Genomic DNA, 21,837 nt, shown 5'->3' on the forward strand with positions numbered 1-21,837 from the left:
CAGTAAGATAAGCTCTATAAATATAAAAAAGAACCATAGAAATTATGTTCTCCTGCTAAATGGAATTAAATTAGAAACAAAAGGAAAGATACATATAAATCCCCAAATATTGAGAAATTTTAAAATATACTTCTATTTTACCACTGAGTCAATGTGATGACCAGTGGTTTGAATGTTTGTGTCCCTTCCAAAATTCATGATGGAATTTAATTCTCAACGTGAGGTGAGGCCTTGAGGAGGTGATTAAGCCATGAGGGCCCTGCCATTAGGGATTTGATTAGAACCTTATAAAAGGGTGGAGGGAAACTAGGCAGTCCTTTTGTGCTTGCTTTCCTTCCACCATGTCAGAACACAGCATTCAAGGTAGCATCTTGAAAACAGAGATGAGGCCATCACCAGACATCGAACATGCTGGCACCTTGATCTTGGAGTTCCCAGCCTTATAATTGTGAGCAATAAATCTATACTCTTTATAAATTATTGTCTGTGGTATTTTGTTATAGCAGCATAAATGGACTAAGGCAGCCTGTTTGTGTATTAACTTGGCTAGGCTATAGTTCCAGGTTATTCAATCAAACACTAATCAAGGTATTGCTGTGAAGATATTTGGCAGCTGTAATTAAAGTCTATAGTCAGTTTAAGTAAGGAAAATTATTCTGTATAACAAAGATGGACCTGATTCAGTCAGTTGAAAATCTCTCAAAGCAGAATTAGGCTTCTCTGGAAAAAAAAAAAAAAATCATTTTGTGGACTACAGCTTCAGCTTGTGCTTAAGAGTTCCAACCAATCTTCTTGACTGCCTGCCCTACAGAAGTAGGAGTTGCTAAGCCAGCCATCACAATCATGTAAGCCAATTCCTTTTTCTTGCAATAGATTTATATATATATATTGATATATAAATCTCTCTCTCTCTCTCTCTCTGTATTTCTGTATCTCTGGTAGAAATAACAAGTAAAATTAGAAGATAATTTAAACTTTTTGAAAAAGAAAAATGTGACATATGAGAGTTGCTGAGATGAAAATAAAACAGGACTAAACAGGACACTTATGGCATTCAATGCTTAAAAAAAAACCCAAATCTGTCAAATCAATAATCTAAGCTTCCCATTTAGGGAACTTAAAAAAAAAGAACAGCAAAACAAAATCCCCAAAATTGTGCACAAAGAGGAATATATCAAATAATAAAGATAAGAGCAGAAATATCAAACAAAAGCTATAGAGAAAGTCAGTGAAAACAATAAGTGGCTCATTAAAAGAATCAATATGATCAATAAACCTCTAGCCAGATAGATTAGGGAGAAAAAGAGAATAAACACAAATTAACTATACCAGCAGTAAAACAGGCATCAATGGTTCAGATCCTACAGTCAATTGAAAAATAATCTTAAAATTTATGAAAAACTTACGCCAACAAATTTGTCAAATTAGATAAAGTACACATGTCCTTGAAATACATAAATTAAAACAATTTTCTCAAGAAGTAGGTAGCCTGAGTAGCCCTCTAATTATTGCAGAAGTATAACTTGTCATTAAAACATTCCTAAAAATAAATTCTAGTTGCAGATGTCTTTATTCCATAAATTTAAAGAATAATACTAATTCTAAGCAAACTAATTCTAAGATGGAAAATATACAATCACAAGAATAGTAATCAGACACTAAAACCAGATAAATAAATTACAAGAAAATAAATCTTACAGTAATATTTTTATAAACATAGATGCATCCCTCTTCCCCCTAAAATTTAGAAAACTAAATGGAGTTTGAAGAATGTAAAAATGGTTTAACATTTAAAAATCAATGTAATTCACCATATTGACAGAAAAAGATGTATATATATACATACACACCACACACACACATCTATATTCACACATACATTTATAAATATATATACACACACATATGATCTTCTTAATACATGCTAAAATAATAGTAATATTGAATACAAGTAATATTGAATACAAATTTATCATTTTAAAAATGCTCTCTTAAGCTAGGAGTGCCAGGGAATTTTCCTCAATGTGACAAAGGGCGCCTATGAAAAGCTGCTTTCAAAATCATACTTAACTATAAAAAAACTAAATTTTTCCTCTCTAAGCTCAGGAACAAAACAAAAATATCCACAGACAACTTTTATTCCATATTCTATTGGAGGTTGTTACCATTGTAATAAGGTAGGAAAAATAAATAAAATATACACATTGAATATTAAGAAGTAAAACTGTCTTTATTAACAGACTAAATGATTAAACGTTTTTACAGGAATTTCCAATGAATTCACACAAAATAATATTATGACTAATAATTAGCTTTTTCAACCTTTTACAAGGAGAATTTTAAAAATCGGTTGTATTTTTATATGCTAGCAATTAATATTTAGAAATACAAATTTAAATACAACACCATTTAAAGTAGTTCAAAATTGTAGAAATCCACAGGGATGCATATAAAAAATAATAAAGCTTATACACCAAATGTTACTAAACATTGCTGAGGGAAATTAGAGACGTAAACAAATAGAAAGATATATAATGTTCATAGATCTCAAGACTTAATATTGTTAAAATTTCAATTATCCCTATAATTGGTCTATGGATTCAATATAATTATCATGAAAATCCAAACAGATTTATTAAGGAAATTAACAGGCCAATTACAAATTTATATAAAATTTATACAAAATTTATATAAAATTAAATGGTCCAAACAATTAATGTACACTTAACAATGAATGTTAAAAGAGAAGTGAGAGGACTTATATTATCTGATTTCAATACTCAGCATACTACATTAATCAAGACCATGTGGCATGTGTAATAATATAAACATAGATGATGGAAGCAAAGGAAGGGTTCAAAAGTAGACTCAGACATATATGAGTAATAAATAATGATTTTCAATGAATCAGCCTAGGTAATTCAATGGAGAAGTAATACTCTTTAGTAATAACTGATGCTAGAACAATTGGAAGTCATATGAAATAAAATGAGATACCTCAACCCTTACGTTACCACCATATACAAATTTATCTCAAAATACATGATACCCGTAAATATCAGAACTAAAAATATAAAATTTCTAGAAGAAAGCATAATCCAATCAAAAAACTATACAAAAAAATCCCATATTACAAAAGAAAAAAATGATGATTTGGAATTCAATATAATTAAATCTTTTATTCTGTTAAGAAAATACAATGGCAAGGCAAAGATTGTGGGAAACTATTTGCAAAGCATCTTCCCAATAAAGAACCTGTATTCAGAAAATTAAGCCTGCTTGAAAGTCAATAATAAGACAACAAAAATTAATTACAATGAGTGATATATTGGAATAGACACTATATTAAAGAAGATTTGCTAAGAGGATAGCTCTTAAGAGTTCTCAGGAAAGAAGGATGGAAGGAAAGAGGGAAGAAGTGATGGATATATCAACTGGCTTGCTTGTGCTAATCATATGACAATGTAAACATATGTCAAAACATCAAACTGTAGACTTTAAATCTATACAATTCCTATTCATCAATTATACCTTAATAAATCCAAAAAATAATTAAAAAGATATAAGAATGGTAATAAGTACTTGAAAATATGGTCAACATTTTTTCTCACTAGGAAAACACGAATCAAAACCACAAAGCAGTACCACTTTACCAACAATAGAATGACTAATTAAAAATATGTTTGACAATACCAAATGTTGATGACGATGTGGAACAGCTGAACTTTTAATAAATTGCTGGTAGCAATAAAAAATGGTACAGCCACTATTGAAAGAAGTTTCTTACAATATTTATAAAGTTTCTTACAAAGTTTTTTTTTTTTTTTTTTTTTTGAGACGGAGTCTCGCTCTGTCGCCCAGGCTGGAGTGCAGTGGCGCGATCTCGGCTCACTGCAAGCTCCGCCTCCCGGGTTCACGCCATTCTCCTGCCTCAGCCTCCTGAGTAGCTGGGACTACAGGCGCCCGCCACCGCGCCCGGCTAATTTTTTGTATTTTTAGTAGAGACGGGGTTTCACCGTGGTCTCGATCTCCTGACCTTGTGATCCGCCCGCCTCGGCCTCCCAAAGTGCTGGGATTACAGGCATGAGCCACCGCGCCCGGCCTCTTACAAAGATTTATAAGGTTAAGTATATATTTTGTCCTGTGACCCAGCATATGTCTATAGAAAGACTTGTATGTTAACCTTTATGGCAACTTTGTTCATAATAATCCCAAATTGGAAATTATCCAAATGTCCAATAACTAGCAAGTGAATAAAAGAATTGTGGTTTATTCACACAATTGAATAAAATGGAAAAACTATACTGATACACTTGATAATATGTGTGAACCTCTAAGGCGTTATGCTAAGTAGGTTAGTCACAAGAAAGTACAAACTGTGTGATTCCATTTAAATAATATTCCTCTTAAAAAGGCAAAAGTATACTAATAGAAAGTACGTTGGTGGTTGTTAACAGCTAGAGAATGAAGAAGTAAATTAAATACAGAAAAGACAGGAAATATTGGGAGATGATAGAACTGTTTCATGTCAGAATTGTGGTGGTTACATTTATCTGGGTGTAGAAATGAAATTTAAAACAGGAGATATATTGAAGCTTTGCAACTCATAAAATATCATCTTATATATAAAAATTTGCATGTTTCATAAACCTAAAACAGTATGTATTTTTCATTGGCTAAATGGTGAGCAGTCTGAAAAGAATTATGTAATAAATTTAGTAAAAGATAACAATGTATGTTTAATATATTGTCACTAATAATGAGTTCCTGAGGAAAAAAACATTAAAGTTGAGGAGAAATAATAATAGGTATAATAGAGCCTGTTAACTAACCATCAAATCAACACATACTCCTTTCATTAAAGAAAGCATCACCAGATCATATTGTTGTCATTCATTCAATAATGTGTTAGGTTAAATTATTCTACTAAATGACATATTTAGTTTATCTGCCTTCACTGTATGTTTTGGATCCAAACTTCAAGGTTTCAGAATTTTATTGCCTAATTTCTAGATCATCACAGTAGTCTCCTAAATTCTTTCCCCTTTTTCTAAAGAATATTATCACTCTAAAGCATCCTACTAATTAATATCATACTCATAATCTTGAAAACATCAAACTGTAATTGTATCCATATTGGAAACTATTTACAGTTTTTATTACTTTTTCAATAACATCTAAGTTCTACTTAGTCTACAATTGCATACTTCACCTATCCATCCTCATCTCCTACCACAACCATATATTAATAGATTCACTTCCTTATATAGTCCAGTGCCAAACATCCTCCCTTGTTATTCATGGTTTTTATTTCCCTTACCACCTCCTTTCTCCACATGTAACTCAAATCCTACCATCTTTATAATTCTGGGACTCCTTTAGTTATTGTTTTACTATCTTCTCATGAATCCCCAGGTATATTTGCTTTTTGCCAGCCATGAGGTCATTTTCTTTGCATTGCTATATAAAACTTTAAAAATCATTTAAGCTTTATAACTTATGAGGTAAGTGGTTTCATTTTCTCTATTTTACAGATGTGAAAACTAAAGTTGAAAAGGGTTAAGAAACTTAACCAAGATTGCATAGATAGCATGTGGCAGAACTATGGTAAGGTCTGCAAAAGCATGGATGTTGTTTTGTAATAACTTATTAGTTTCTGCAATTCCTGGCACAATGTTAGCATTAAAAAAGTATTTGATAAATACATTTTGAGTTGGTTGAGTAGGGGTTATTAAATTTATCTTTTATTTTGAAGGAGGCATTCTAGTTTGTGTCTAACTGGTTTTATTGCATGTTCAGGTACTTCTTACAAAATAACGGGGCTGCCTTACAAAAGACTATTTGTGAGAGGGACTGAGGAGCCTTGCTGGGGGAAACATTCAACCTAAGTGGAAAATCATGAAAAGTTGATTTACTAGTACAAAATCTTATCATGATGAGATACATAAATGTTTCAGACTACTATATAAAGGTCAAGGACTAGGCTCTCATAATAAAGTAATTTAGACCTTTTAAAAAAATCAATTATATTGAGGTATAATTCATATGAAATAAAATGCACTAATTTAAAGGGTACAATTAAAATAAATATTTAAAAAACGTTTTATCCTTTGGGTATATACACAGTAATGGTATTGCTGGGTCAAATGGTATTTCTAGTTCTTGATCCTTCAGGAATCGCCACACTGTCTTCCACAATGGTTGAACTAATTTACACTCCCACCAACAGTGGAAAAGTATTCCTCTTTCACCACATCCTCTCCAGCATCTGCTGTTTCCTGACTTTTTAATGATCGCCATTCTAACTGGTGTGAGATGTATCTCATTGTGGTTTTAATTTGCATTTCTCTGATGACCAGTGATGATGAGCATTTTTTCAAGTGTCTGTTGGCTGCATAAATCTTTTCTTTTGAGAAGTGTCTGTTCATATCTTTTGCCCACTTTGATGGTTGTTTGTTATTTTCTTGTAAATTTGTTTGAGTTCTTTACAGATTCTGGATATTAGCCCTTTGTCAGATACGTAGATTGCAAAAATTTTCTCCCATTCCGTAGGTTGCCTGTTCACTCTGATGGTAGTTTCTTTTCCTGCGCAGAAACACTTTAGTTTAATTAGATACCATTTGTCTATTTTGGCTTCTGTTGCCATTGCTTTTGGTGTTTTAATAATGAAGTTCCTGCCCATGCCTATGTCCTGAATGGTACTGCCTAGGTTTTCTTCTGGGTTTTTTATGGTTTTAGGTCTAACATTTAAGTCTTTAATCCATCTTGAATTGATTTCTGTATAAGGTGTAAGGAAGGGATCCATTTTCAGCTTCCTACATATGGCTAGCCAGTTTTCCCAGCAGCATTTATTAAATAGGGAATCCTTTCCCCATTTCTTGTTTTTGTCAGGTTTGTCAAAGATCAGATGGTTGTAGATGTGTGGTGTTATTTCTGAGGCCTCTGTTCTACTCACAATAGCAAAGACTTGGAACCAACCCAAATGTCCATCAATGATAGACTGGATTAAGAAAATGTGGCACATATACAACATGGAATACTATGCAGCCATAAAAAGGATGAGTTCATGTCCTTTGCAGGGACATGGATGAAGCTGGAAACCATCATTCTCAGCAAACTATCACAAGAACAGAAAACCAAACACCGCATGTTCTCACTCATAGGTGGGAATTGAACAATGAGAACACTTGGACACAGGAAGGGGCACATCACACACTGGGGCCTGTCGGGAGGTGGGGGACTGGAGGAGGGATAGCATTAGGAGAAATACCTAATGTAAATGATGTGTTGATGGGTGCAGCAAACCAACATGGCACATGTATACCTATGTATCAAACCTGAACGTTGTATACATGTACCCTAGAACTTAAAGTATAATAAAAAAATAAAAAATGTTTTATCTTGAGATCATTATCGGCCCACATGTAGTTATAAGAAACAATACATAGTGATCTTTTATACTTTCACTGGTTTCTCCCAATGGTATCATGTTCATAATTATAGTATAATGTGTGGTCTGTAGAAAGTACAGGAAAATGGGTAGGCATCTCTTGGTATGTTGGGGGTCCCTAATAACACCCTCAGGTGACTCACAGGACTCATAACATTGTTATCGTTTATTTCAGTGAAAAGAGTAAAGATTAATATCAGCAAAAGGAAAGGTACACAAGAGAAGTTCAGGAGAATCAGGTGTAAGATTCCAGATGTTATCTCCCAGTTGAAGCCACATTTAGACAGGATTGATTTTCCCAGAAATTATGTATTATCACACATGTGAAATGTTGCCTGCCAGGGAAACTTACTTGAGACTTGGTGCTTAAGGTTTTAATTGGAGATGAGTAAGAGAGGTGTGCAGTACCTGTGTGAATGATGTGAATGACCTCAGCTTTTCAGGCTCTAGATCCCCCCATGTCAAACTGATACAGAATAATCAAAGGCCTCAGGCACACACACAAAAAAACATTTTTATCAAGTAGGATGTTCCAAGGAGTCAGAAATCGATTCCCAGGATCCAAACCAAGGGCTAGTATCCTGATAATGGGCCTTTTTTTGGGGGGGGGGGGCGCAGTAGGGGGGAAGAGCAGGCATTGAGGAACCCAGGCAGATAATCTCTGGTGCTTGTCTAATCCAAGGATTCTTTGGAATGTATTTTCTTATGACATTATTATGGATATTCTTGAAAGAAAAAACGGAGATGTGCTGACACACAGAGAGACAGCAGTTTTTAATGGTTGCGATAACTTCTATCACAATGTATCACTATGGAGGAGGGGGCTTATTGGCTGTACTAGATACCCGAAGTGGTCTGCAAAAGTTAGTCTAGAGGGTAGAAATTGAAGATTGTGCACAAACCTCATTAGCCCAAGCCATAGCTCTTTCTTCATAGTCCTCTGTATGATTTTACTAAGATGTTTTAGATTTTCTCTTTCTTTCTTTCTTTCTTTTAGACACACTTTCAGTTTCTTGGAGACCATATGTTATTTATTTCAGTATTCCTAATATTGAGTTGCCATCTGGCACACAGCAGGGTCCAATAAATGCTGTTTAATGAAAGAAGAAAGAAAAGCAAACCTGGTAAATATATGAATGGATGGATGGAAGGGAGGCAAGGTGGATTTAAAGAAGGAAGAAAACTAAGCAGGATGGATGATTGGAAGGCAGTTATGGCAGATGAGAGGGAAGGAAAAATAGGAGGCAATGGGGATGAATGAGAGAGAAAATGACAAGAGAGAAAAACAGAAAGAGGAAGGATGAAATGAAGGAAGCAAGGGAAGAAAGACGGAATGGAAGGAGGAAGAGAAGAAGGCAGAAATAAAGGAAAAGACAAGGATAAAGAAAAAAGTAAAGGAAGTTTGAATGAATGGAAAAAAGAAGAAATAGTGGAAAGAAGGAAAGATGAAAATGAAGGAAGTAGAAAGAAGGAAAGAGAAAAGAAGGAAGAAATTAAGGTAACCATGAGCCCACCATAACCTTTATGGAAGACGGCCATCCCTACTACTACACACTCTAATAGCCAATTAAAACAGCACCACCCCAAATCCACACCAACACCCCCATCTCACATGACATGAAAGAACTACCTAATTTCCAAGAACCATTAAAAAATACTATTTCTAAATAAACATAGATATGCTTCATTCAAGTTGATTACAATCACAGCATATGCTTGGTAGTATAAAGGAGTCTAGAAATAATTTCCTACAAACTGACATCCATTTTAATGACATTACAAAGAAGAATAAATATGTATATAGAGTAAAGCAGAATGCTTATTTGCAATACAAAACAAATCCCATCTTGAAACTGCTAAATGGAAATATGTATTTGCAATTAAATACCTTGTGCTTGACTATATATCAAAGATAATCATATTGGCAAGTGGTTGTTATTGATGCTAACAGCAAAACCCAGGACTTACACATGCAACTACATGTGCATTTCTATTTGTTTTTAGTGCCTTTTCCTCTTCAGTCTTCTCTGTATTGACTTTAAAGGGGACTTTGTGACGTTCACAGAGGGAGACAGGTGAGTGAACAACACTGTTGTCTCTCTCAGCTCACTTTTATAACTAAGAAAATTGAGATCCAGAGGAGATTTGCTTTAGGTCACAAAAATGAGTTCAGTTCAGTTCATTTCCCAGCCTTGTAACTAATACATAAATCTCATGCCCTTCCTAACTGCTAAAACATACTCCTTCTTCTAAATCTGTTAAATTTCTAAATTGGATCACTAATTTGAATGTTTCTTTTTAACCAACACTGCATATCTAAGCCATACTGCACTTTCAAGCACATTTTAGCAATGGTTTACAGCACTTGGATCTTGAAATTCTTTGAGATGTTTTTACCCAATGAGGACATATTTAATCTTTTCAAAGATAAATTTTCATTTATCTTTCTGTAATTCGTGCTAACTAAATATTCTGCCTCTTCTTGGTCAAAATATAATTATAAAATGCTGTCACCCTAATATTTTATTTCAAGCCTTCTGCATTAAATTCTTTTGCTGAATATTCTTAATGTGTTTTATAAATGGAATTAATCTGAATAACAAAACTGTGGTGTCTGCCCTCCCTTGAATTAGTCACTAACATTATTAGCTCTGGATAGAATTAAGCGTTAGAAATAATGCTGATCAACGACATACATACTTCCTATTGTACTTTTGAAGATTTAATTTCTTACCATGTTTTATCTGAATTAGTATTTCATAGCATAATGTCACATAGCAGCAAATAATACTGGATCATTTTCCCTGGCAGATCATTTGTCACTATCATTTCTTGTTATGCTATCAACTATAATCTAAAAAATGAATTCAGGTCAGAAATTCCTCTTTCAATTCTTTACAATTTTGTTTCATGACATTTTGTCATTCACTATTATGGCTCAAAATGGGGTTTCTTATACCTTTGCCTGGCAGACACTACATTATGAAACATGCTGAAAATAAGACTAGGAGAAAAGAGACATTATACCAATACAAATCCTTTGTTCTAAACTAAGCTGGTCCAACCAGTGGTTCACGGGCCACATGTGGCCCAGGAAAGCTTTGAATGTGGCCCAACACAAATTAAACATTAAATTAAAACATTATGAGACTTTTTGGCACTTTTTTAAGCTCTTCAGTTATCATTAGTGTTAGTGTATGTTATGTTTGGCCCAAGACAGTTCTTCCAGTGTGGCCCAGGGAAGCCAAAAGATTGAACACCCCTGTCTAAACAATTGCTTACATAGTGAAACAAACCACCTTGGGCATTGGGTTCATGTGTGGTATTTTTTGAATAAGTTTCTGTAATAATAATTCAGCATAGTTCTAGAATATGGCACCATTATAAAGACTTTCAACATTGGTGCCTGTATTAAGCAATTAATATTGGCATTGTCAGCTGAGATAACCTAGAAAACTTCAATTTCTCTCATTGACTTTGGCACTGATACAAGATTAAGTGGTAGAGGAGGGAGTTCCTTTCATGGTGTACTTGGAAGTGTATCTTTTAGTATTGTACTTGACTGCAAGCAACCCAAAATTCCATTCTAACATACTTGACTCAGAAAGTCTGTCAGTCTTAGGCCATAAGAGTCTTTGTTAGTCCTGGACCAGACAGCCCAAGCATATGCCATTAGAGACACAGAGTTGTTCCATCTTCTGCTTGACTCTCTTGCTCATGTTTGCTTCTTCCTGGCTGTAAAATAGCTACTGTATTTCCAGGCTTCCAATCAGTATTCCAGACAAGGTGACTTAAGGCAAGAAGAATAAAAAAGAAGGGCAAAAGGGCAGAAAAGGATATAAAAGTTGAATCTGTCTCCTTTTTTAAAATTCAGGAAAATCTTCATATTCTCAGAATTCTTACCCAGCAAACGTTCTTTTATGCCTCTTGGTCAGAACTATGCATCACAGCCGCCCTCAACTGGAAAGTGGCTAGTTACTTTAACAAGGTTTTCTTGATATCTGAAATTCTTTCACAGAGTTTTCTTCCTCTCTCAAATGCAAAGGTCTTAAGAAAACGCATACATGCTCAGGCAATAAAATATCCTCATTCCATACTCTTTCTCACATAACTCCTCCCCAAAATACTTTGACAGAAACAAAGATGTTTAGCGACCCAATATTCTGACCATTAGACTTCCAATGTTTAAATCAAAAACATGGCTGCTAAAAGCAAAATTTAAGAAATATACTAGGAAATCATTTGGAGGAAACTCTATTTTTCTAATGTCCCTCAAATCATACTACCCACAACATATACAAATAGGACTACTTCTTACCTAGATTATGATTTCCAAAGAGTTTCACTTTCTTTCATTCTTTTTATGTCATACCAGCATAGCATAATGACTCCCTACTATTCTCACCAAAATTCAGCATCAAAAGTTTATCAGTCAAGGGTCCATCACATGATGGCTCAGTTGATATGACCTATGTTTTGCTACTTTTTCAATCATGCTGAGTTGAACATAGGCCATGATTCTCTAATCAGAAAATATAACTATAACTTGGGAACAGAAATATATATATCATTATATATAATGCGATATAATTTTATTGTTGATACATATATACTGATGCAAATGTTTGACCATCTGTAATTGTAAATAAGCCTCTTTTGTTGTTTGGTTGTGTAGCATTAAGAGCCATTACTTTTTCAGTGATAAAGATTTCATTAAATTTATAAAACATTTGCATATCTCTATGGCAGATTGTTGGAAGAGAGTAACTCGGTAGCATATTACTATTTTTTTTAAATAATTTTTACAAAGCTGTTCATTCTCACAAATAGCTTGCTCTGCTTCAACTTCTTTGTTTTAATGGTTTATTTAGTAGAGTCATAACTTTTAACTACATTATTTGGGAACAAGTAGTTCATAAATGTGCACAAATTATTAATGGGAGACATTCTTGTATTAGGATATTTCACATGAAGCAGTATATTTTAAAATGTAAATAAAATTTTAAGTAACTTGTTATTTATATTTTCTGACATGCTTGAAGAAAGACTCCATTAAATAGAGTAATAGTGTTAAAATATTTGCTGCATGTAAACACATATTATAACATCTGTACAGTTTACAAATGTGCATCTAAATGAAAGGGGACTTCATTTAATAGACATTATTTAGCTTAATGTAGTACCTATGATTGATCATTAAAATTCACTTTATGCTTTTGGGTATTCAAGGGGTAAAGGAAAACGAAATTGTTATGTAATTTTATTGCTTGATATATAATTTAATATTTCAAGATAAACCAATATCATTTGGGTATTAAATTATAAAATTAATATATGGTGATTTGTCCCAGGACCATGCACAAATGGCTATAAAAATACAAAATAAGAAGAAGAAAATTTTGACATAAAGATAGAGAAATAAGTCCAAGAAGAATTAACAGAATTTTGATGAGTAGAGAGGGGCAAAAATTTTACAATTTTTTAAATAGTTGCTATTTCATATTTCATCAAACTCTTTATCAATTACATTTATTTATTTGAAATCATTCATCTTTTAAACTATGATCTTTTAAGAAGATTCAACTAAATGTAATTATTCTGGCTGCAAATGATATAAAAATGTTCAGATTCGGCCGGGCGCGGTGGCTCACGCCTGTAATCCCAGCACTTTGGGAGGCCGAGGCGGGCGGATCACGAGGTCAGGAGATCGAGACCATCCTGGCTAACACGGTGAAACCCCGTCTCTACTAAAAATGCAAAAAATTAGCCGGGCGAGGCGGCGGGCGCCTGTAGTCCCAGCTACTCGGGAGGCTGAGGCAGGAGAATGGCGTGAACCCGGGAGGCGGAGCTTGCAGTGAGCCGAGATCGCGCCATTGCACTCCAGCCTGGGCGACTAAGCGAGACTCTGTCTCAAAAAAAAAAAAAAAAAAAAAAAAAAAAAAAAAGTTCAGATTCAGTAGCAGCAAGTGGTTATGGAAATGTTCCTCAAAGTCTTTTGCTGATGGACAGAACCAAACATGTATTTGTCCACACAAAAATTTGGATGAGCAAAGGCCCCATACATTATAATATCTGCTTTTCTGTTGTGCTATTTTCTCCTCCTGAAATGTTATATCTCCCATCCTAGACAAAGAAACAAAAACAAACAAAACTTCATTCTATAGGGATCAGCTTAAATATTTGTTACTTCCCATTGAAACATTTCTTATTTATGTATGGTTGGTTATCTTCTTAAATTTCAATGTTTAGATGCCTCAGAATTTCATTTTGTCTTGAGTTGTAGTTATTTCACCTATGTTTCTTCTAGGATTGGATTAGAAACTTCTTAAGGACATTTTCCATTACCTGTATATCTCCTGGCTGCCCATAGTACACAACATAGTTCTATGTATGTATTTGATATATGATAATAATAAGTTATCTGAAAATAATTGATAATAAATGTCTGTGCCTGAGATCTTGTCCATTAAGATGCATTCTAAGCCCTTAAGTATCTTTTAATTCTGAATGTTTAATATTTTGAATAGTAACTATCTTCTGACCTTGGATATCTTGATGAAAAGGATTTAGGGAAACTTACAGGGAAATTGAGAGTTAATTAGGTTTGATAAAAGGAGCCTTTGGAGATACTCATTATGGCACCGAAAGTTAGTGCTTTGAAATGAGAATGAAATTAATGCACTTCTCATATTTAACACTTAAAAAATGTTACAATCCCTGTTAAAGCCTTTGGTCTGTCATGGAACTACCTAAAGAGTCTATGTTGAGTATTAAAATTGAAAGAGTTAGTACCTAATATTCCCAACCTTCCCCACCCCCAAAAAATATTTATTAATGATGTAATGCAGGGGCTAAACTAAGCTGGAAGTTCGCTGAAAACTGGAGTACCCTGCATCTTTGGAATTTATTTGCATGAAAATTCATTCACATTTATTTGGGCTCTATGGCCAAGGACTCTCATATTTAGACAGAAATCTATACATGTTCACCTACTATTAAGAAAACACAATGGATATTTAGACAAACATGAAACAACATTTTAAACAATTTGCTACATTTGTTTTTACATTAAACTTTTAAAATTCCATATACAACTTTTAAAGAAATTTATTTTTTTTCAAGTGACCTTTGTAAATTAATAAACATATAAGGGATTCTGTTATCAGATTTGAAATCGATTTAAATGAATCTTTCACATATAACACATTCTTTTACAGCTCTGTCATATATACTTGCTATATGACATGTGTAATCTTTGTGAAGCTGGGTTTTTTAAAAATGTTTGTATTGTTTACCACTATATCCTCAGGACTTGAATAAGCATGCTTATCACATGGTGGGTGGTAATAAATATTTATTTAATTAACTAACACAATCACATTGCTTCTTTTTAAATATTAAACTAAATATAATTACCAAGTATTTATAAAGTGGATGTTTATATAGTAGAAATATAATCCTGCCAGGACCTATCAGTGCTATGAATGATACTAAAGTCCTTACGCTGTTTGTCCCTATGAATCCATTATCCAATATTTTCCACCCTGTGCTTTGCCCTAGGAGGCTGAACCACATGGACTACATCAACAACATTCCTTTGCCCTATGATTCTGATTAAGTTTATCAATGAGTGTACCAACCAGAGAGTGACACCAAACTATTTATTCTCTTGCAAGATCAACTAGGGCTGACTGTATCTCTCCACCAATGGTCACTGCTCTTCTCAAAGTAGTTGATAAGCAGCTGTATTGGTCGATTCTCATGCTACTATTAAGAAATACCAGCCTGTATTTAAAAAGAAAAGAGGTTTAATTGACTCATAGTTCCACATGGCTGGGAAGACCTCAGGAAACTTACAATCATGGCAGAAGGGGAAGCAAACATGTCCTTCTTCACAGGGAAGCAGCAGTGACAAGTGCCATCAGGGGAAATGCCAGACACTTATAAAATCATCATATCCTGTGAGAGCTCATTCACTATGAGGAGAACAGGATGGAGGAAAACAACCCAATGGTTCAATTATCTCCATCTGGTCCGGCCCTTGACAAGTGGGGATTATTACAATTCAAGGTGAGATTTGAGTGGGGACACAGAGCCAAATCTTATCATTCCATCCTTGGCCACTCCCAAATCTCAAGTCTTTACATTTCAAAACACAATCATACCCTTCCAACAGTTCCCCAAAGCCTTAACTAATTCCAGTATTAACCCAAAAGTCCAAGTCCAAAGTCTCACCTGAGAGAAGGCAAGTGCCTTCTGCCCATGAGCCTGTAAAATCAAAAACAAATGAGTTACTTCCTAGATACAATGCAGGTACAGGCATTGGGTAAATATAGCCATTCCAAACGGGAGAAATTGACCAAAGCAAAGGGGCTACAGGCCCCATGCAAGTCTGAAATCCAATGGGGCAGTCATTAAACCTTAAAGTTCCAAAATGATCTCCTTTGACTCCATGTCTCATGTCTCACATCTAGGTCATGCTGATACAAGTGATGGGCTCCCATGACCTTGCGTAGCTCTGCCCCTGTGACTCTGCAGAGTATAGCCCCACTCCTGGCTGCTTTTATGAGCTGACATTGAATGTCCGTGGCTTTTCCAGGTACACAGTGCAAGCAGTCAGTGGATCTACTATTCTGGGGTCTGGAGGATGGTGGCCTTCTTCTCACAGCTCCACTAGGCAGTGCCCCAAAGGGGAGTCTGTGTGGGGGTTCTGACCCCATATTTCCCCTTTGCACTGCCCTAGCAGAGGTTGTCCAGGAGAACTTCTCCATGAGAATCTCTGCTCTGCCCCTGCAGCAAACATCTGCCTAGACATCCAGGCATTTCCTTACATCCTCTGAAATCTCGGCAAAGGTTCCCAAACCTCAATTCTTTGCTTCTGTGCACCTGTAGGACCAATGCCATGTGGAAGTTGCCAAGGCTTGGGGCTTGCTCCCTCTGATGCAATAGCCTGAGCTGTACCTTGGTCCCTTTTAGCCATGGCTGGAGTGGCTAGGACACAGTGCACCAAGTCCCAAGGCTGCACACAGCAGGGAGACCCTGGACCCAGCCCAGGAAGCCATTTTTCCCTTCTAGGTCTCCAGGCCTTTGATGAGAGGGGCTGCCATGAAGGTCTCTGACATACCCAGGAGACATTTTCACCATTGTCTTGGTGATTAGCATTTGGCTCCTCATTAATTATACAAATTTATGTAGCAGCTTGAATTTCTTCCCACAAAATGGGTTTTTCTTTTTTATCACATGGTCAGGCTGCAAATTTTCCAAACTTTTATGTTCTGTCACCTCTTGAATGTTTTGTTGCTTAGAAATTTCTTCTACAGATACCCTAAATCATCTCTCTCAAGTTCAAAGTTCCACAGATCTCTAGGGCAGGGGTTAAACACAGCCATTCTCATTGCTAAAACATAGCAAGAGTGACCTTTACTCCAGTTCCCAACAAGTTCTTCATCTTCATTTAAGTCCAGCTCAGCCTGGACATCATTGTCCATATCACTATTAGTATTTTGGTCAAAACGATTAAACAAGTCTCCAGGAAGTTCCAAACTTTCTCACATCTTCCTGTCTTCTTCCGAGCCCTTCAAACTGTTCCAACCTCTGCCTGTTACCCATTTCCAACGTTGTTGCTTCCACATTTTTGGGTATCTTTATCCCACTCTTTGTGGTACCAATTTACTGTATTAATCCATTCTCATGCTGCTATGAAGAAATACCCAAGACTGGATAATTTATAAATAAAAGAGGTTTAGTTGACTCACAGCTTCGCATGGCTGGGGAGGACTCAGGAAACTTACAATCATGGCCAAAGGGAATCAGGAATCAGGAGGCAAAAGAGAATCACAGGGAAGCAGGAAAGAGAATGAGTGCCAAGCAAAGGGGGAAAATCCTCTTATAAAATCATCAGATCTCATAAGAATTCACTATCATGAGAACAGCATGGGAGTAACCACCTCCATAATTCAATTACCTCCTGCTGGGTTGCTCCCATGAAATATGCGCATTATGGAAACTACAAGTAAAGTTGAGATTTGGGTAGGGATACAGCCAAATCATATCAAGTGGTATAAGGCATGATAGTCTGGGTCTCCTGCTAGTATAGTTTCTCTGCTTCTGTAAGGTTGTGAACCCAGAAAATCTGAGACAGGTCTCAGTTGATTTAGAAGATTTATTTTGCCAAGGTTGAGGACACACCCATGACACAGCCTCAGGAAATTCTGAAAACATGTGCCCAAGGTGGTTGGGCCATAACTTGGTTTTATACATTTTAGGGAGAAATGAGACACCAATCGATACATGTAAGAAATACATTAGCTCCATCCAGACAGGTGGAGACAACTCAAAGAAATTCCCCCCAACCCCCCCGGGGGCTTTCATGTCACAGGTAGGTGACAGACAGATAGTTGTATTCTTTCGAGTTTCTGATAAGTCTTTCCAAAAGAGGCAATCAGAATATGCATCTGTCTCTGTGAGCAGAGGGATGACTTTGAATAGAATGGGAGACCAATTTTTTCTGGGGTGGTTCCCAGCTTGAAGGGGCCCAAGATATTTTCCTTCCACAAGGCTCATGATGTGTAACTTCCACCTTATGATGAATTGATGCTGAGTGCACCTGATTTTATGACTTGATGTGTCTGACATGAGTTGGTTCAAGATGAGTTGCATGGTTGTTTGATGGCCCCTGGTCAGGCACTCCATCTCTATGAAAGCCCAGTATCTCATCAGGGGCTGTTTTTTAATTGATGTGTAGTTTTCAGAAACACATATCATTAACTTTTCTGCAGAATCTCAGGGGCCTATGTAATTATCCTACTGGAACTTGCCACAAACTCTACATAGTATTTTTTTCTCATCACAGATAGCTCTACTATCAGAGGATCTGCTAGGTCATATGTCTAAAAGGGCAGAACCTCATGTATTGTACCAAAGCCCCCAATGTATTTTTTACTATTTATTCATTTGATCTGAATAATCAATACTATTAATATGGTATACCAAATATCATGTGTAATATATAAGTAATTCAGGTCTCTTGGGACTATATTATGACAGAGATTGAGGGAATTAACATAATGCTTGTGTGAGATAATAAATATATACTTTATCCATTTTATGTGAATATGAAGTATTTCTGATTCTGATACACCACTGACATAAAAAAGAATGCATTAACCAGATCACTGGCTGTGTACCTAAAACTATGTTACTCTATTCTAGATAAGATACCACATAGGCCACCAGAGTTGCAAATACGCAACTAATTAGCCAAGTTGGAAGTAGCCTATCATATCACCTTGGATCTGTCTGGTTTTATGAGTCAGATTGATAAATTAAATGGGTAGAGGATGGGGGCCATTATCATTGCTTCCTTTAGATCTTTAAAAGTGACACTAGGAGGTAAAGAAAGATGTTGGAATAGAAGGCTCCACAGATTGTCTTCCCTGCTAGGATACCAATTTATCAGCTATCTAAAAAAAAAAAAAATCTTCATAAGCACCAAAAATTAGGTGAGTGCTCATAGTGCCCTGGTTTTAACTTCATATCACTTAAAGAGGTACTGAAGAGATATAAAAAAATATAGCCTTGACTCACTGACACCACTCCTCCCCCATCAATTGCAAGTGGTGGCTGTGGTGTGGAAAGCATCTCTGGGTGCTGAGGGAGGGAGAGAACAGTCATTGTGAGGCATTGATTTCAGTGCTGTACCGTTAGAGTAGAAAGGAAATCAGATCAAACTTAGCTGATGTCCACCCTAACCAGACAGGAATCGTCGATACCAGCAGTGGCAACTTGAGTTCCTATAAATCTCACCACTGAGGGATACAGTGCTATGGGTCTCTAAGTAAATTTGAAAGGCAGTCTAGGCTATAAGGACTGCAACTCTTAGGCAAGCCCTAGTGCTGAACTGGGCCAAAAGACAGTGGACGGTAGGGGCATGTGACCTACTGAGACATCAGCTTGGGTGGCTAATGGAGTGCTGGCATCCCTCCTTCCCTAACCGCAGGCTGAATATCTCAAGCCTCCAAAAGAGACCCCTTCCTTCCTCTTGAGAAAAGGAGAGGGAAGAGTGATGAGGACTTTGTCTTGCATTTTGGATACTAGCTCAGCCACAGCAGGATACACCAGTCAGAGCTGTGAGGCCCCTGTTACAGGCCTTAGCTCCCAGACAACATTTCTAGACACACCCTGGGCCAGATGGAAACTTGCTGCCTTTAAGAAAATGATCCAGTCTTGGCAGCATTCATCACCTGGTAACTGAAGAGCCCTTGGGTCCTGAATAACCAGCAGTTGATACCCAGGTACTACGTCAGGGGCCTCGGGTAAGCCTCTGAGACTTGCTGTCTTCAGGAGAGATTCAACACATTATCAACTTTTGTGGCTTGGAGGCAAAACTGATAATGCTTCAGAAAAGCACAGGGAAAAGTAAAGGATACTTTGTCTTGCATCTTAGGTAAAAACAAGGTCACAGGAGGGTAGAAGCCCAAGTGGGCTCTTGGGTCCCTTAATTCCAGAACTTGACTCTTGGATAGTATTTCTGGACCTTCCCTGGGTCAGAGGGGAGCCTATTGCCTGAAGGGTGAGTCTCAGGCTAGGCAGCATTTACCACAAGGTGACTTAAAAGCCCTCAGAACTTAAGAGAACATTGGTGGTAGTGTGGCAGTACTCCTCATGACCTGTGGTAATGGGAAGTATGGAGTGAGGCTGTTCTGTTTTTGTAAAGAGGAGGGAAGAGAGAGAAGGTTTGCATCCTGTGGTTTGAGTGCAGCCCAGCCACAGTACAATAGAACACCAGGTAGATTTCTAAGGTTTTTGCCTCTAGTCTGTGACTTCCGGATGGTGCCTCTGGACCCATCTGGGGCCTGGGAAGAACTTATTGCCTTGAAGGAAAGAACACAGTCTGGCTGGCCTTTCTATGAGCTGATTGTAGAGTCCCAGGACCTTGAGCAAACAGGCAGTAGCCAGGGAGTGAATACAGCAGGCCTTAGGTGAGACCAATGCTGTATCAGCTTCAAGTCTGACTCAGTACAGTCATAGTGGTGGTGGACACAGGGATACTTGTGTTACTTCACTCTCAGCTTTAGGTGGCTCAGAACAGAGGGAGAGATTCCATTTCATTGAGAGAAAGTAAGGGAATAGAACAAGAGTCTCTGCCTGGTAATCCTTCTCCCAGATCTTGTCCAAGACCGTCAAGGCAGTACTCAATGACTCTGCAAAAAATACAACATTACTGGGCTTGGGGTGCCCCTTAAATCAGATACAGCTTAGGTTACAACACTCAAGTCCTTTTAAATATCTGGAATGTCTTCCCAAGAAGGATGGTTACAAACAAGCGCAGACCATGAAGACTACAATAAATATCTCTCTCTTCAATGCCCAGACACTGAAGAACATCTACTAGCACCAGCAATATCCAGGAAAACATGACCTTAACAAATGAACTAAATAAGGCACCAGAAACCAACTCTCAGGAAACAGAGATATATGAACTTTCAGACAGAGAATTCAAAATAGCTGTGTTGAAGAAACTCAAAGAAATTCAAAATAACACAGAAAAGGAAATCAGAATTATATAAGGTAAATTTAATGAAGAGATGGAAATAATTAAAAAGGATTAAGCAGAAATTCTGGAGCTGAAAAATGTAATTGGCATACTGAAGACTCTATCAGAGTACTATAATAGCAGAATTGGCCAAGCAGAAGACAGAATTAGTGAGCTTGAAGACAGGTTATTTGAAAATACACAGTTAGAGGAGACAAGTGAAAAAAACAATGAACCACGGCTACAGTATCTAGAAAACAATCTTGAAAGGACAAATCTAAGAGTTATTGGCCCTGAAGAGGATGTAAATAAAGGGGTAAGGGTAGAAAGTTTATTCAAAGAGATAATAACAGAGAACTTCCCAAACCTAGAGAAAGATGTCAATATCCATGTACAAGAAGGTTATAGAACACCACACAGGTTTAACCCAAAAAAGACCACTTCAAGGCATTCAATAATCAAACTTCCAAAGATCAAGGAAAAGGAGAGGATTCTAAAAGCAGCAAGACAAAAGAAACAACATACAATGAAACTCCAATATGTCTGGCAGCAGACTTTTCAGTGGAAATCTTATAGGCCATGACAGAGGGGCATAACATATTGAAAGTGGTACAGGAAAAACTCTTTTACCTTAGAATTGCATATCTGATGAAAATATCCTTCAAAGATGAAGAAGAAATACTTTTCAAGACAAACAAAAGCTGAAGGATTTCAACACCAGACCTGTCCTACAAGAAATGCTAAAGAGAGTACTTAAATTAGAAAGAATAGGATGTTAGTCATTATATTAGTCCATTTTCACGCTGCTGATAAAGACATACCCGAGACTGGGAAGAGGAAAGGTTTAATTGAA

At 36.4% G+C, this 21,837-nt stretch overlaps 1 long non-coding RNA gene across 2 annotated transcripts in view; it reads left to right on the plus strand.

The window, feature by feature from the left end:
• The window catches only part of LOC123567905 (uncharacterized), a 49,231-nt gene that overhangs the window by 11,762 nt on the left and 15,632 nt on the right, over positions 1–21,837 (plus strand). The window contains exon 1 of one of the 2 annotated variants that reach the window (XR_010579890.2): positions 9,453–9,525. The exons of the other annotated variant lie outside the window; for it this stretch is intronic. This is a non-coding gene — a long non-coding RNA (uncharacterized lncRNA). Of the gene's footprint in view, positions 1–9,452; positions 9,526–21,837 lie in introns of those variants that run through there. 2 annotated transcript variants of the gene reach the window in all.

Source organism: Macaca fascicularis, chromosome 12, assembly GCF_037993035.2.
Source record: "Macaca fascicularis isolate 582-1 chromosome 12, T2T-MFA8v1.1".
NCBI lineage: Eukaryota > Metazoa > Chordata > Mammalia > Primates > Cercopithecidae > Macaca > Macaca fascicularis.